The sequence below is a fragment of the Hyperolius riggenbachi genome, chromosome 1 (assembly GCF_040937935.1).
Source record: "Hyperolius riggenbachi isolate aHypRig1 chromosome 1, aHypRig1.pri, whole genome shotgun sequence".
In the NCBI taxonomy this organism is placed as follows: Eukaryota; Metazoa; Chordata; class Amphibia; order Anura; family Hyperoliidae; genus Hyperolius; species Hyperolius riggenbachi.
Genome location: NC_090646.1, coordinates 133,135,991 through 133,154,184, shown reverse-complemented (window position 1 = coordinate 133,154,184; position 18,194 = coordinate 133,135,991).

Sequence of the window (18,194 nt, the reverse complement as noted above, 5' to 3'; positions counted from 1 at the left end):
GTCGGGACGGCTATCATTGTGACCGCCCACCCGTTTTGCTTGGTCCCTATTGGCGCAGCACCACACCTGCGTGCTTATGTGTGAGTTGGTGCGTCCCAGCGGGTTTACGCTGGAACGCACAACAGGATTAGGAGGACGCTGATTGGCCACTAGTCCGCACAGGCTCACTAACGAGTGCAGGACGCCAAATGCGGATATTTAAACAGCGACAAGCGCCATTATAGCTTGGGTTTCCAGCCTAGCAGCGTTTCTTCTTCATAACGCCGTGGAATAGTAAGTATGATTCTACTACTTGGGTTTATTTAACCCTATGGAAAGCGATGTATGTGCGTTTTGGCTACAGCACTGTACAATCAATTCTGTGGACATATATCTTATCTATTATGATACTATGGAGGCCTTTTTTCGCTTATGCTGAAGGAATTGTATTCTCACGCTGGTATAGTCAGACTGATGTCTATTGTGTTTAAAAGGGGACATCGGGGACACTCTGTGTTGGGGCACCTGTATTTCACTTTCAGCAATTACATATATATTTATTTCTGTATTTTTACAGTTCCCTATGTGCATCTGCTTGGTATGGATGCCTGAGCCTAATTTTTTATAACTCTCTGGCCTTGTGCTGATTCTCTTTGCTATACAGGTTTGTGCCAGTGTATCCTATATTGTATCTAAAACAGTGGCGGACATACGGCCGTGCAGGCCGTGCCGCCGCACGAGGGCCCCTGAAGTTCTGCTGCTTCAGGGGCCCATTAAGTATTGCAGGTTTTTTTTTTTTATTTATTTTTTTTTTAACCTGGGGGGCCCAACTCCTGTCCTCCCCCCTCACCTCGCCCCCCCCCCCCTCATGCGGCGGGAGAGCGGAAAATACAAGAAGTCTCCGGCCGGGGCGGCAGCTGCCGCTTGGTCTCCAACTTTGGAGACATATCGGAAACTAAGCAGCAGCTGCCTCTAGCGTCTGCTGCAGCCCCGGCCGGAGACTTCCTGTATTTTCTGCTCTCCCGCCGGCTGCAGCGCATACCGGGAGGGGGGCCCCGAGGTGAGTGAGGGAGGATAGGAGTCGGGCCCCCCACCCGGATAGCTACCCACCCGGCTACCTTACCCACCCACCCACCCGGCTACCTACCCCGCTACCTAACCATCCACCCGGCTACCTACCCGGCTACCTAACCAGGCTACCTACCCACCCACCCGGCTACCTAGCTACCCACCCGGCTACCTAACCACCCTGCCGGCTATCTACCTGGCTACCTACCCACCCGGCTACCTAACCACCCTGCCGGCTATCTACCTGGCTACCTACCCACCCGGCTACCTACCCACCCGGCTACCTAGCTACCCACCCGGCTACCTAACCACCCTGCCGGCTACCTACCTGGCTACCTACCCACCCGGCTACCTAGCTACCCACCCGGCTACCTAACCACCCTGCCGGCTATCTACCTGGCTACCTACCCACCCGGCTACCTAACCACCCTGCCGGCTATCTACCTGGCTACCTACCCACCCGGCTACCTACCCACCCGGCTACCTAGCTACCCACCCGGCTACCTAACCACCCTGCCGGCTACCTACCTGGCTACCTACCCACCCGGCTACCTAGCTACCCACCCGGCTACCTGACCACCCTGCCGGCTATCTACCTGGCTACCTACCCACCCGGCTACCTAGCTACCCACCCGGCTACCTAACCACCCTGCCGGCTATCTACCCGGCTACCTACCCACCCGGCTACCTACCCACCCGGCTACCTAGCTACCCACCCGGCTACCTAACCACCCTGCCGGCTACCTACCCACCCGGCTACCTAGCTACCCACCCGGCTACCTAACCACCCTGCCGGCTATCTACCTGGCTACCTACCCACCCGGCTACCTAGCTACCCACCCGGCTACCTAACCACCCTGCTGGCTATCTACCTGGCTACCTACCCACCCGGCTACCTACCCACCCTGCTGGCTACCTACCCACCCACCCGGCTACCTACCCACCCACCCGGCTACCTACCCACCCACCCGGCTACCTACCCACCCGGATACCTACCTACCCACCCGGCTACCTACCCACCCACCCGGCTACCTACCCACCCGGCTACCTAACCACCCTGCCGGCTATCTACCTGGCTACCTACCCACCCGGCTACCTACCCACCCGGCTACCTAGCTACCCACCCGGCTACCTAACCACCCTGCCGGCTATCTACCTGGCTACCTACCCACCCGGCTACCTAACCACCCTGCCGGCTATCTACCTGGCTACCTACCCACCCGGCTACCTACCCACCCACCCGGCTACCTACCCACCCGGATACCTACCTACCCACCCGGCTACCTACCCACCCGGCTACCTAACCACCCACCCGGCTACCTACACACCCACCCGGCTACCTACCTACCCACCAGGCTACCTACCTACCTACCCACCCGGCTACCTACCAACCCACCAGGCTACCTACCCACCCACCCAGCTACCTAACCACCCACCTACCCACCCACCAGGCTACCTACCCACCCGCCTACCCAGCCACCCACCAGGCTACCCACCCGGCTACCCAGCCACCCACCAGGCTACTTACCCACCCGGCTAAGGGCTACCTACCTACCCACCCGGCTGCCTACCTACCCACCAGGCTACCTATCCACCCAACCACCCATGGGAGCTGCGCGCCGGATGGAGGCTGGGACAGGAGGTCTGCTGCTGCAGGTGAGTAAATGTTTTTTTTTTATTATTTATTTTAGCAGGTGTATGTTCTGGGCAGGTCTGCCACATGATTGCGTGTATGTTCTGGGCAGGTCTGCCACATGATTGCGTGTATGTTCTGGGCAGGTCTGCCACATGATTGCATGTATGTTCTGGGCAAATTTGCTACATGATTGCATGTGTTTTCTGGGCAAATCTGCCGACATGATTGCACGTATTTTCTGGGCATATCTGCCGACATGATTGCAGGTATTTTCTGGGCATATCTGCCGACATGATTGCAGGTATTTTCTGGGCATATCTGCCGACATGATTGCAGGTATTTTCTGGGCATATCTGCCGACATGATTGCAGGTATTTTCTGGGCATATCTGCCGACATGATTGCACGTATTTTCTGGGCATATCTGCCGACATGATTGCAGGTATTTTCTGGGCATATCTGCCGACATGATTGCACGTATTTTCTGGGCATATCTGCCGACATGATTGCACGTATTTTCTGGGCATATCTGCCGACATGATTGCAGGTATTTTCTGGGCATATCTGCCGACATGATTGCACGTATTTTCTGGGCATATCTGCCGACATGATTGCACGTATTTTCTGGGCATATCTGCCGACATGATTGCACGTATTTTCTGGGCATATCTGCCGACATGATTGCACGTATTTTCTGGGCATATCTGCCGACATGATTGCACGTATTTTCTGGGCATATCTGCCGACATGATTGCACGTATTTTCTGGGCATATCTGCCGACATGATTGCACGTATTTTCTGGGCATATCTGCCGACATGATTGCACGTATTTTCTGGGCATATCTGCCGACATGATTGCACGTATTTTCTGGGCATATCTGCCGACATGATTGCACGTATTTTCTGGGCATATCTGCCGACATCATTGCACGTATTTTCTGGGCATATCTGCCGACATCATTGCACGTATTTTCTGGGCATATCTGCCGACATCATTGCACGTATTTTCTGGGCAAATCTGCCGACATGATTGAATGTATTTTCTGGGCAAATCTGCTCACATTATGTGTATTTTCTTGAGAAAACCTGCACAATTATGTGAATTTTCTGGGGAAAGGGTCACCAAAACTTGGGCCCACTGTCTTTGCGTTGCACTTTTCAAGGGAACCTGAGGTGAGAATAATATTGAGGCTGCCATATTTCTCTCCTTTTAAGCAATACCAGTTGCCTGGTTGCCGTTCTGGTCCTCTGCCTCTTATTCTTTCAACCATAGACCCTGAACAAGCATGCAGCAGGTCAGGGGTTTCTGACAATATTGTCAGAACTGAGAAGATTAAGCTGCATGCTTGTTGCTGGTGTAATTCAGTTTATTACTGCAGCCAAATAGATCAGCAGGGCCGCCAGGCAACTAGTATTGTTTAAAAGGAAATAAATATGGCAGCCTCCATATCACTCTCACCCCGGGATCACTTTAAATTACAGTTAGCTCCGCCCTTATCCGGTCATTGCCACGCCCATTTTTTGCCGCAGGTTATAGCTGCACCCATTTTTGGGCAGGGGGGCCCACGATTGATATTTTGCACAGGGGCCCACTGCTGCCTGTGTCCGCCACTGATCTAAAATACTTGTATCTGGAATATTTACTATTGAACTTTGCACTTTTTATCTGTATTGGTGGACTTTTGGTGCCCTGAATGACTTTAACCTTTCTGTATTAGAATGGTGTGTGATTCCTAGGGATCTTTAGTCACTAGCGGTTATGCATGGACTGATATTTACTAAATCCTTGTTGCAGATCTGCTATTAGACTTTTTTCCTAAAGTCCATGGTTTCCCCTTTCTTACTATTGGTGGATTCTTGGTGCTTTGAATGATTCTAACTTTTCTGCATTAGAATGGTGTGTGATCTTTAGGGACTTCCAGTCACTAGCAGTGATGCATTGACTGATATTTACTAATCCTTGTTGCAGATCTGCTTCAGACTTTTTTTCTTATAGTTCACGGTTTCTTATTTCTTACCTTATGACATGAGCCTTATATATATTGGTGTCTATATTTCAATTCTTTTTCTGATATGCAGGCTCAGAACTTATTCTGGACCAGGTGGATTGCATATCAGAAATCACAATGGTGGAGCCTCTCTTCCTCACTTATTTCTCTGTTTTGAGCGTATTGTCTCTTGAGCTTTGTTTTTAATATTTGTTTTTATTGTTTGTATTTTAGAAACTTGTATTGCGGCCTGATGAAGGGCAAAATTATGATATAAGGAGCCCGAAACGAACATGTGTCGTTGCCTATAAGATACAAAAATCTCCTTCAAAATTAAACCAAGCCAGAATAGAATACTTACCTATCGGATTCAATCATTTATGCCTCATGGCAGTGATTTAACCTATATGAAGACCTATGATATGTGTGGAATTGAAAAAGCTTTTAAACATTTTTTGACATTTTGTACTAATAAAGTTTTTCTACAAGTTTTTGCCAAACTGCACTGTACCTCCTTGTTTTTTGAATCCAAGTCCTTTGCTATAAATTACTTAGGTCTCTTTGGGCAAGGTGGACTGCCCTTAAAAGGACTTTGTGTTTTGATCCTTCACGTTTGATAGAAAAAAGGACGTCACCCAATTATATGCATTTAGTAGTCATAGCCAACCCTTGCAGAGCAAGCCCCAGTGGCCAGCACAACCTCCCACACCTTTTGCTTGGAAAAGCACTACTTTGTATAGCTTACTTTTGATTTGAGAAGGTTTTAAAGGCACCCATTGGCTGTGAGACACTGACATTTTTACCAACCAATGGCTGCAGCACTGAGCACACTGAGCAATATGTGTACTACCATTAGTGACACTGACATTTGCACCAATTTACCCAGTAGCAAGTGACACTTTCTTGATAAAGGAAATGTTCTGAAAGTATTGACCAGAAGATAACATGAAAATGGGGAAGGATGCTGGGCTGCAATGCTTACTAAAGAGGGGAGGTGAATAATTGCTGAACTTGGGGGACCAACCTGAATGAGTTAGTGGCTCGGCTGCGCTTAAAGAGACTCTGTAACAAAATTTTGAGCCTTATTTCTTCTATCCTATAAGTTCCTATAGCTGTTCTAATGTGCTCTGTCTTACTGCAGCCTTTCCTAGTTGCACAGTGGCTGTGTTATCTCTGTTATATGATCTAATCTTCTCTCCTCTGTCGGGTCTGTCGGGCTCAGGCACAGGCTGGAATGTGCTGTACTGCTTGTGATTGGATAGAAGCTATACACACCCTCTCCAGGCCCCCTGCACACTCTGTATGACTCACACACTGAGCTACTCTCAACCTATCACTTGCTATGTCTTTTGTTTGTGAACACTGCATACAAATGGCAATTACAAGACAGTACTACAGCAGGGAGTGGCAGAAACAGCACAGAGGGGCCCAGGGGAACATAATAAATAGAATGGTATGCTTTTTATTGTAAGGATTTTACAGTACAGATTCTCTTTAAGGGCCAGGGGGTAAATAGCTGCAATACTTCATGCAGTGCAGTCATTAACCCCTTCTAGTCCCCAAGTGCAGTCATTAACTTTGCTGGGTAGATTTATGCTTGAGTCAATAAAAATTTCCAGCTTAAAACGAACCCGAGCCAAAGCTTGGGATCAAAATAAGATACTCACCTGAAGAGAATGAAGCCTCAGGATCCTATTGATGCTTTCTTCGGTGGTCCAATGTCCCCCGTCACTGAGTGCAGCCCCTCTCCACATCGGGGCCACGTAGCTCCTCTTCTTGCAGCGTGGCCATGCAGTAGACACGCAAACACGGCCATGCAGGCGCTGTAGCACAGGTACATGCCTAGGCTTACTGGGCATGTGCGTGGCCATGCTGCAAGAAGAGTAGCTGCGCGGCCCCAATATGATTAGTGACAATGCCTTGTTGCTTATCGTACAGACAGTGGGGCGTGCTCAGCAATGGGTGACATCAGAGCAGGTAGGGAAGTCTCAATATGATTCTGAGCCTTTCCTCTCTTTGGGAATGTATCGCAATTTGCACCCAAGCTTTGGCTCGGGGAACACTTTAAGACGGTCAAATATTGGAGTCAATTTATACAGGTGATCTACATATATTTGAGGATATACGGTGATTACAGTGAGAGATTTAACAGGATGAACAACATATAGCAAATTATAAGACAAAAATGTGGGTGAGAGAGCGCTGCCCTTGCAAGCTTACAATCTAAAGGAATAGGGAGGAAAGAAGAGGTGGGGTAATATGCAATGATTCAATTCCTTACAGTTTAAAATAACTTCAGCACTCTGCAATTGAAAAAGTACCAAAAAGTAGGTGAGAAAGTACTGCTAAACTTATTCTGAGTATTTTCTTGTTTGCTGGCGGCTTAAAGGGCATTTATTTATAAGATGTGAACATATCACCTAGGAGAAAACTTAGGAGAAAAAGTGCATTGGTTTGGGACCATTATGTAGTATACAGTCTTTATAGCTAGAGGTAATATGATTTTAGGTTATATTTACAAAGGAGTACAACTTGGCTAGAGGTTTAAGGGGGAACAGCCTAAATTAGAGCGTATAATATGTCATAGTCCTCTTTTCAGAGATATATCCATGTGTTCATTGGATGTCATGATTCAGCACTATGTTCTGACTATGCACACCACTGCATGCATTTGTGTGCGCAACGCAGTGCTAAGTGTACTCATTCAGTACAATGGAACGGGGCCATCGCTGCCATGTAGAGCATTGCAGGTTTCTCTAAACAGCACAGTCACCTGTATTGCACAGCAATGCAAGCGTGTGCCTGCCTACCTGGGCCCTAACGCAAGAAAAATTCACACAAAACACCACTTTGTAAACTTGTGAAAATAATTATTATGAGTTAAAGGGATAACAATCACATTACTAATAAGAAGAATAATGCAAGAACTATTGCCAGAAATGTAGGACATGGCTAGGGCATTCAGGGTAGCAGGATTTCCCAGCACACTTAACTTAGGAAACAAAGGGAAGAAGCAGCCATCCGCAGCATTAAAGCTGACAAGATTATGCAGGTCTTTTGCAGATGTACAAGCAAATGTTGCTCACAGCTCCGGCTAGAACTAATCTGTTTGTTCAACTGAATGTGGTTGTGAATAGTCCTGATCCCGTAACACAGATATGATAGAGATTATGCTGGGGGGAGGGGGGGGGGGGGGTACCAGCCTGCACAAGATACACACACACTTGTTCCCTATGCTGTATCTGTTGTGTAAGATGTCGCCCCTCGTTGGCCTGACGGTTTGGCAGTGCTTGTCAAGGAATAATACTTTTGACATGTATTACAACTGACAATGTCTTCCTTTATCTCATTGCAAGTAGGTCAAACGCTTGCAATTGAAAGGCTAGTAACATGGTCTGCTTTAAAGGCTTTAAAGGCCTGCATACACGCTCAACCAAACCGCCCGATTGTCGGTTGATTTTGGTCTGTTGGATGACAATCAGGCGTGTGTACACGTGGCAAACGACTAGACGCGCGACTATTAACAGGCGGTTTGCCCGATCCATCCGGCGGATCAACTCACATGACTTTTGGGCTGATATCGTTCAGTTGGCCATGTGAGTACACTGTTTGAATGATGTACTTGTTTTGAATGAAGCCATGTCATGAAGTCCCTTGTTTCACTTGCATCCACAGTATGTTACTGAGTTGGTTGTGTAAACAGTTTGTCATGGGGCCGGTCATGCCGTGGTGTTGGTCATGCACTTAAGATGGGTGTAACTAATCTACTCAAAAGTCAACAAAGACAAATTTAGTATAAAGAAAGTTAAGTTATAATTGACTAAAATCTGAAAGAAAAGCAATGTGCATTTCAGCCACACATTGTAACCTATAGTCAACGTTATGGGAACTGGACATCCAGTGAAAGAGACTTTACAAATTTAGGGCTCTTTTCTACTATTAGTAGTATTCCTACTAAGGCAGGGCTGCCCAACTCCAGGCCTGGAGGGCCAGATCCAAGCCAGTGTTTAAGATGGGCTGAGAAATGGAGAAATGTGTTGTACTTAATGAACCACACCTTTCGTGATTCAGTCCCATCAATAAATTAGGGCTGTCCTAAAATGTGTTAGGACCTCGGCCCTAAAGGAATTGTCCAAGCTAGAAAAAAAAAAAAGATCCACTTACCTGGGGCTTCCTCCAGCCTGTGGCAGCCGTCCTGTGCTCTCACCGCAGCTCCGATGGCTCCCGGTCTTCTCCGCTGGTGCAGCCGACCTCACCAGGTCAGGTTTCGGGTCGGCTTCTTCTGCGCTCCACCACGCGGGTCACTTGGTCTCCCCGATGTCATAAGGACAGTACTGTGTGCAGGCACAGTATTTCTGCGCCTGCGCAGTACCGTCCTGATGACGTCGGAGGGACCACAGGACCGGCCCAGTGGAGCGCAGAAGAAGCCGAACTGGAACCCGACCTGGTGAGGTCGGCTGCACCAGCGGAGAAGACCGGGAGCCATTGGAGCTGCGGCGAGGGCACAGGACGGTTGCCACGGGCTGGAGGAAGCCCCAGGTAAGTGGATCTTTTTTTTTTCTAGCTTGGACAATCACTTTAAGGACTGGAGTTGGACAGTCCTGTACCAAGGAGATTTATATGCACTCCCTTCCCTAGATGATCCAACAGGAAGTAGAGGAATCCTGCCATTGGAGACAAAAACATCAACAAAACCCAACAGAGTTTTCTATGATTCTTTTGCACACTATTAACCACTTGAGGACCTAGCCTTTACCCCACCTTAAGGACCAGTGCTGTTTTTTCAGATCTGTGCTGGGTGGGCTCTACAGCCCCCAGCACAGATCAAATGACAGGCAGAGCGACCAGAATGCACCCCTTTTTTCCCCACTAGGGGGATGATGTGCTGGGGGGGTCTGATCGCTCCTGCATGCTGTGGGTGGCGGGGGGGGCACCTCAAAGCCCCCTCCACCGCAGGATTCCCCCTCTCCCTCTCCTCCCTCCCTTCCCGAGAGATCGGAGGCTGCACAGGAACGGATCTGTCCTGTGCAGCCTCTAACAGGCTCCCCGCTGTCATGTGACAGCGATCCCCGGCCGCTGATTGGCCGGGGATCGCTGATCTACTACAACTGTAGCAGCGTTGTAAAAATGTAAACAAAGCGGATTATTTCTGCTTGTGTTTACATTTAGCCTGCAAGCCGCGATCGGCGGCCCGCAGGCTATTCACGGAGCCCCCCGCCGTGAAATGACAGGAAACAGCCGCTCGCCCGAGCAGCTGTTTCCTGATTAATTAGCCTGCAGCCGGCGACGCAGATCTGCGTCGCTGGTCCTGCAGCTGCCACTTTGCCGACGCGTGGTATGAGTGCGCGGTCGGCAAGTGGTTAAAAAAGTGTAAGTAATGGACACCACAGAAAGTGAGAAAACTCTTCCAAAAAAGGATGCCGCCAGTATAGAACAGCATCACTTCTATTGATAACTGAAAAGGTTACACAGTCTTTAATGCCCATTAATGCTATGAAGAGCTGAGGGGAGTCTGACTTTGAGATCTTTTACCCAGTTTAAAGTGTAACTATCGGGAATAAGATCAAAAATCTATTCTTTATTTTTATCTGGTAAACAAGCAATAAGGATGCTAACCAGGCAATCCAAAAGTTAAAAATCACTCTTAGTTTTCTTATCCATTAAACAACATTCCCCAGTTTCTGTGGCTCTTATTTGGTACAAAGGAAGTTGCAGGGCATGGTCGGTTGTCTTTTTTGCCTGATGCCTCTTTCCTCTTTTCCCCTCCCACACCTCTGTTCCTCTCTGATTGGCCAATATTTCTCATGCTGAGACAATGCATTTTATATTGCAGAGCTGGGTGGGAGTGCCTGAAGACTGGGACGAGGGTGGGCAATGCATTCACAATCAGGCAGAGGAGAGTAAGGGAGGAAATGACATCAGGATTGGCTTCAAAATAGACACAGTTAAGATAGAGAATCCTAAGAAGGATTTTCTCTTTTTTTACTATAGAAAAACACTAAAATCAAAACGTGGACAGTGCAAGTAGAGCAAGTATTTATCTACTTATATATGTGGTTTTTTTTTCTGAGATGGTATTGCTGACAGCTACTCGTTAACAGTCTCAGGAAGTCATCTGCATCTGTGTGGAATGAAAGTCTCTCCCCCCAACTGGGGACCAATGATAAATATTTCTGGATCTGATAAACTTACAAAACTTTCGACAGATGTATTTGTTGTTCTTTTTTATACAATAATAACAATTTGTATTTTAGGTTGTGTGGTCCTTTAACAAAAACAGACAATTTCTTCTCTTTAGAAAGTATGCACAAATGTAATCTAATATTTAACTTAAATATAATAATACAAAATATAATAACGTTCAGATTCTGTCTCTCGTGCTTTCTTTTGAGTGCATTGGCATGTGAATAGTTAGTTACTGCAAATGCTTGGCTCGACTTAAAACGTACATGGGCATTAAAGGCTGCTGGGCTGTATGTACTGCGCAGCAGAGCCAGGTCTGACACATGTGATTGATGCAAGTGTTTCACATCTGGGAAGTGCAGACTACCAGCTTACAGATATATACAACTCTGCAAGCTATTAGAAAGGAGGCCAAAGTTCACAAATAATGTTCTGGTCAAGCTAGAGTCACCTCACTGGAGCCACTAAGCTCATCATTCTCAGGGCCGTAATCTAAGCTTATATTGTCATACCACACTGCACCACACCACACTATTTCTAAAAAAAAATCAGGGCCTATACCTATGAATATCAATCTAGTGGCAGTGCTGCCATCAGGATTCATAGGGCTCTCCTAATACAGCTGCTCTGTTTTCACTATGTGTTTGTATGGGCCGATAATCACCCTCTTGCTCTTTGGTTGGAGCAAGTCTGGCAGCAATTCCTTGAAATGGGGTGATGGGGATGGTTAGTGGCGGTTATTGTTTGCTAAACAGTCATCTGACTTAACGTCTTAATTGTGTCAAAATAACTTTTCAGTGCCTCATTTCTCAATCTCATGGAGAGACAGCAGAGCCGGATCATCCACAAGGCAATTCTAGGCAGTGCTACAGCAGAAGACTGTGCGCATCAAACACCAAGTTAAAACCTGACAAATTTGGCTTTGCAAATTTGGCCTAATTGGCTTATCATTAGGCATTGTTCATGCAAATATGCATTTGCTTTCGCATGCCAAATTATGCAGGGTCAAAAACCAATACTGCAAAGCGGTTGCCCTGCAGGGATTAGTTCATGCTACATTAGCACTATCCAGGAGCGCCACAGGGAGGCTCCCCAATGTCCCCCATACAACCGGGGAGCCTCCATACAAGCCCTCTCACTGCTCGGAACTGCTCTCACGCAACCCACTCCGGGGAGGGGGGGGGGGGCAATGCATGAACTAATCTAATGTAGCATGATCTAATCCCTGCAGGGGAAAGCAAATGCATATTTGCATGAGCAATATTTGCATGAGCAATGTCAGGTGATAAGCCAATTAGGCCAATTTTGCAAAGCCAGATTTGTCAGGTTTTAACTTGGTGTTTGATGCACACATTCTTCTGCTGTAGGAATTCTAGGCAGTGGCCTTGGGCTTGGAGAGAGTCTGGGGGGCCTGGTGGATGCTAGCCCAGGGGCAAACCCAGGATTTTCAAGGGGGGGATCGCTGAAAGTTCTCTTTCAGCCATACACAATACAGTATAATAATATGGTAGGACATCATGCTGGGTACACATAATGCAATTTCCCGTCCGACTGACAGGACCTGACAATTATTTCCTAAATGTCCGATCTGCTCCTTATCAACAATAGGGATTGATCAGGAGCAGTTTGGATACAGATAATAATAAGGACAGCCGACATCTGTAATGAAGGGGAAAGTGAAGCATTCACACAGCAGAGCACAGGGCTGTTCTCATTCCTGACTTTGCTAAATTCCTCAGAGCTGCTCCATGCTCTGTACACACACTGCTGCTCCATGCTCTGTACACACACTGCTGCTCCATGCTCTGTACACACACTGCTGCTCCATGCTCTGTACACACACTGATGCTCCATGCTCTGTACACACACTGATGCTCCATGCTCTGTACACACACTGCTGCTCCATCCAAAGTCAACTGTAGCCGGGAAAGAAAGGGGGCAGTACAGTGAGCTGCAGGATACCTGCAAATATTCTGGTGTCTCAACTTGTGCCTGTCCCCAGACACTGCACTGGCCCTGGTCTGAGGGGGGATTCTGGGCAGCTGTAATCCCCCCTGCGCTTGCCTTTGTAGCTCCCAACATATCTTACTAAAAATAGCTAGATGACCATTAGCGGTGTACAAAAACTGCTACCTTGCCTTGGGCCCCATATCATCTTAATTCATTTGTGAGAGACAGGCACAATTAAAACATAAACATACTAGATGGGCCATGTAGTTCTATACATTAGTAGAGATATCTTAATAAAAGTATCGGAATCAACTATACTTTTCCCTCGGTGGGCCCCCCCTCCAGGTCTCTGGTGCGCCCCCCCACCCTCCTTATCTGAAAGAGCTCCAATTGTTGCCTGCAGCACAAAAATTATCTTCTCAGTGCTGTAATCACTCATGCTGAGAGCAGTGGCATAGCTAAGGAGCTGTAGGCCTCGATGCAAGTTTTACAATGGGGCCCCCCAAGCACTCTATATATAACAATTGATACGACGCACCAAAACCTACCAATGGCAACTACAGTGTCAGAGGGGCAAGAAGGGGGTGGGAAATAGCTTGTTAATGATTACCACTGTTCAAAATATCTATAGAAGTGATTATTATGAGCACAGGACCAATAGAGAGGTAATACTGTAGTTGAGGGAGGGCCCTTCGGGGCCCCTTTGTCCCGAGGGCCCCGATGCGGTCGCAAACTCTGCAACCTCTGCAGTCGCAACCTCTGCAAAGTAGGACATTACTTTATATTGAAGGAGGGGACTCTATGCAAAGTTTTGCTGGGCAGCAGTGTCTCTGAATTACAATGCTGCTAAGATCATGTACATTTGGCCCTGTCAATAATACATCATGACCACGCCCACCTTCCGATGCATGGTCACGCCCTTTTTTCACCGCAATCATGAGATGTGTGGGCCCCAGGTTGAAATTTCTTTGGTTGGCCCCCAGTGTCCCAGTCCGACCCTGCTTACAATGACAGTTGCAAACTCAAAACTTCCATATCATTTTCTACATCTTTTTGTGATGCTTCACCTATTATTAAATTAGGTGTGTAAAAAAAAGAAATAACAGAATTGAGTTCTGTGTGGCTCACTGTTTAGGAATGATGTTGAAAGTGAATGGAGCGCCATTTTTAGCACCCAGGCCATCTCAATAGCACATTAAATATGCTTGCCAACAATGTGGCTCATTTATAAAAAAAACCTTCAATTTCATCTCTTATTTTTACATTTAAAAGTGTTGCAGAGGCGTTTATTACCCTACTTCCACAGCCTGCCCAACCGCAGGAATTCAGGCAGATATGGACTGATGTAATTATTTTATTGCATACATTAGCAGAGAGCAATCAAAAGATTTTTATCAGTAGGGGGGGTGGAGAGATAGGACACTGTGCTTCAAAGATTTTTAGAGAAGTCACAGATGCTAATTTTCACACATTCCCCAGCTCCTATAGCTATTAGAAACAAGGAAAAAAAGTGGTGCTTGGTTTCCTTTAAGGGCCAGCAAAGGCAGAGATTCTAAATTATTCCCCTACCAGTCAGACCTTGATTTCTTAATCAGGCCTCAAGTGCCCAATGCCCCATCACATGCTCAGGCTGCTAATATTGAAAGACGCTTTCTGGTGCCCCCATTCAAATCAGACCCTGCTTGCAGTTTACGTATTCAGGCTGGCTGATTAAGTATTATTCTCCCTATTTAACCGCCTATCCCAATCACCCATACACAGTATTACAATTCTACACACCAGCTCTTCTGTTGCTGAGTGATGGGTTGGTGAGTGACAGAGCCAGTGATAGCCCCCCTCCCATGTCTCCCCCCAATTAATAGTGCTCCCCCAAGGCCACTGCAGAGTACTTGCAACGAAACGCACTCACCACTCCCCTGTCTAGCCAGCTACCGCAACGTCTCCTGCAATGGTGTCCCCCGTTATAACACCCTGTGGTAGCTACAGTGTCTACCATTATAATCTGTTCCCCTTTTGCTCCAGTTTTCCTTACATTGGTTTTGATAAATCTGCCACTCTGTGCACTGAAAAAAATAGAAGCTCAAACTCTCCTCAAAGAGCCAATTCTATCCCATCCAATGTTTTATATTTGTATCAGTTTAAATGCTACACAGGTAAAGGAGTCATTTTGACCTCTATCCAGTTCACCAAGTAATTAATACCGAAAGCAGAAACCTCTCTATCTCCAAAGGACACCTTTACCAGATCATTGAAGCGATCACTAACCAACCCAGAAGGAACAGCTGAGACACTTCTTGTTTCTGAAGTTTGAGATGGGGGGTATTACCCAGTGCTGCTCAGCAAGATTTTGGATATCCGAGTTACCCAGATAATCCAAACTTTTTCCACTCTCCGAACTTTGAATAGCAATTCAGATATTTTTTAAAATCCGAATAGACTATCCGAGCAAACTCGGATTTCCCATCTAAAAACCCGAAATCCGGGCGGATAGTTAGTTCAGATATCCGAGCAGAAGCCAAAATCACCTTCAATGGTAAAAATCCCTTTTGATGGCATTCAGGCGCGAGAGAGAGAGAGAGAGAGAGAGAGAGAGAGAGAGAGAGAGAGAGAGAGAGAGAGAGAGAGAGAGAGAGAGATTTTACCACTTCCGGGTTTCAATCCGGATATCCGAATCCGACCGGATATTGGGTTCGGATATCCGATTCTACTCGGATACCCAAAAGTTCGGATCCGGATATCTGGGTATCCGAATCTGCATCTATTCGGATTTTAATAAGGCGTATCTGAGCACCACTATAATACCCAACACTATCTGTAACGCTGCTGACCCGGGAGAAATAATTATGTATTAGTGGGCGGCTGTTCCTGGTTGTTGTTGTCTTCTAAACTAGTCTCTTCAAGTTCTGGACTATAATCTATTATGCAGGGGAGAGAAAGCATACAGACATACAGACAGACACCTGGCCCTTTATGCAAACACTGGTTGACAGAAACTGTATGTTTATTATCAAGCTAACTTGTCTCTGCTTCAGAACGCACAGTTCACAGTATTCAGCAAAGTCCGAGAGTTCATTAAGCTGGAGCCACTGCTGAACACGATCCGTATGGTCAGTTTGGATTCCCAGATCTGACACAGCTGTTGCACAGAGCTAACGATCACAAGCCATATTGCTAAATTGATAGCTTAAACATAATTATGCCACATGTATCACAGACTTGCTGCCCTGTACTGTATATTTAGAGGAAGGAGTGTGTGGTTTGGACTCCAGACAAAAATATGACAAGGACACAGTTCTGTATGATGATGGTCCATGTAAAACTTCAAGGCAAAAGAATTACTAGAACAGCAAATGTGTCTGGATCACAGTCCTCTGGCCTATGGTTTCTGCTGAGACTGATTAATTGTGTGCATCTGATCTTCTATCCAGGCTCTGCTTAACATAACATTATGCTGCATTATTCTGTAACGATGTACAAATGTAAAACTATAAACTTGGCAAGCAGTAACTCGTGATGCTTTGTTGTCTTCTAGATGATCAGTTTATGGGTTAAAATTAGCTGTTGCGAAATAAGATGTATGTAACTCACAAACTGATGTTTAAAAATAGGACAAAGCAGCAGTTATTTGTTGCTTTTAAAGGATATCCGAGCTGAGGGGTAACCGTTAGGGCCCTTTTCCACCTGCAGTCACTAGCGTTCACGCTGAACGCTAGCGATTGCTGAATCGCAAAACCGGCGATTCCCCGGCGTTTTGCGGCCGCGATTTTGCTATGCTATGCACTGCATAGCAAAATCGCGGCAAATATCGATCCGCCGCGCGTTCGCGTTCGGGTAAAAAACGAATCGCGGTAGTGGAAATGACCTACCGCGATTCCTATGTTAAAAAGCAAACCGTAGCGATTGTAAAATCGCTAGCAGTTTGCGACTTTGCGATTCAGCCAGCGCAAACGCGCTGGTCGAAAAGGGCCCTTAAGCCTTACTTACCTGGCACTTCTTCCAGCCCCTAGCAATCTATCTTGTCCCTCGCAGAAGTTCTTCTGCCCTCCAGTGTGCTGCTGCTAGCCCTTCCCAAACATCAATGACCACAGCTGTGGGTGTAGGCTTCTGCACATGCGTGGGCCTGTAGTGCACCTCTCATTGGTTGTGCTGCCATGGGAGCGTTTTGCACATGTGTAGTTCACAAACAGACTTAGCAACAGAAAGCCTAAATGCCTGTGAGTCGTAGAGCTACAGACGCCAAACAGGGCCGGTTATAGACTTTTTGACACTTTGAGGCAAACTTATGAGGATGCACATCCCCCCTCCCCCCCCCAGATTTGGAATGATCGCACAGCACCCGACAATTTATTTTGCTTCATTCAAAGTTCTCACATGACATTCTGTAGTCAACACAATAGCCCACTGGCTGGCTGTGAGTCTGTGACAAACTGCTCACCCTCAGCCACTCCATTCCTCCTCAGTCAGGACAGCAGTGCCACCTCCTCCCTTCTGCTTTGCAAGTCAAATGAAACACTGGTGCTCTCCTGCCTCCCCTTTCCTCACTCACTGTCAGACTCCTCACACAGCACAACAAAAAGCTGCTTTTCCCCAATGACGACCTCTTCACCTCGCTCTCCTCTTGCTTCTCCTCCTACTCTGACTGCATGCTTCTAGTGTAAACACAGTACAAACATGCTGCCCCTGTAATCTCTGCGCTTGATGCAAGTGTTTCACCTTGCTTCATGAGAGAACCGGCCTTGACGCCGAAGACGCGTTGTCATGGGTACTTGAATTGCTTCCCAGTCTGACCAGCAGTTGCCTGAAGCCTGCGGGGTCCTCTCTCTCTCAGGATATGTGGCAGAGCACTGCATGACCCCCTAAAATGTCTTAACTCACAATGTAACTCTCCTCCTTATCTGTTTATCTCATTAATTATCTCTCCTGATCTATTCATCTTATAATGTATCTCTCCTTAGCTGAGGTGAAGAATAAGGTGAGATAAGTTTTGTTAAGCACAATGGGCTTGACTCACTAAGACAAATAGAATGCCTTATCAGAGTTAACACGCCTTTTCTGAGTTAACAAGCCTTATCAGAGTAGCACAGAGAGCGCTACAAACTTATGCCTGCTAATTGGCAATGACAAGAGCTCCGCTCGTCTTGCCCTGAGCCCCTGGCGGTCCAATCACTTTAAAGGACATTATCCCCGCACTTTGATTGTCCCAATAGGCTGCCTGTCAAATTTCCTGTCAAGTGACAGGCAGCCTGTTGGGCCAATCAAAGTGCGGGGATAATGTCCTTTAAAGTGATTGGACCCCCAGGGGCTCAGGGCAGGACAAGTGGAGCTCTCGTCATTGCCAATTAGCAGGCATAATTTATGTTTGTAGTGCTCACTGTACTACTCTGATAAGG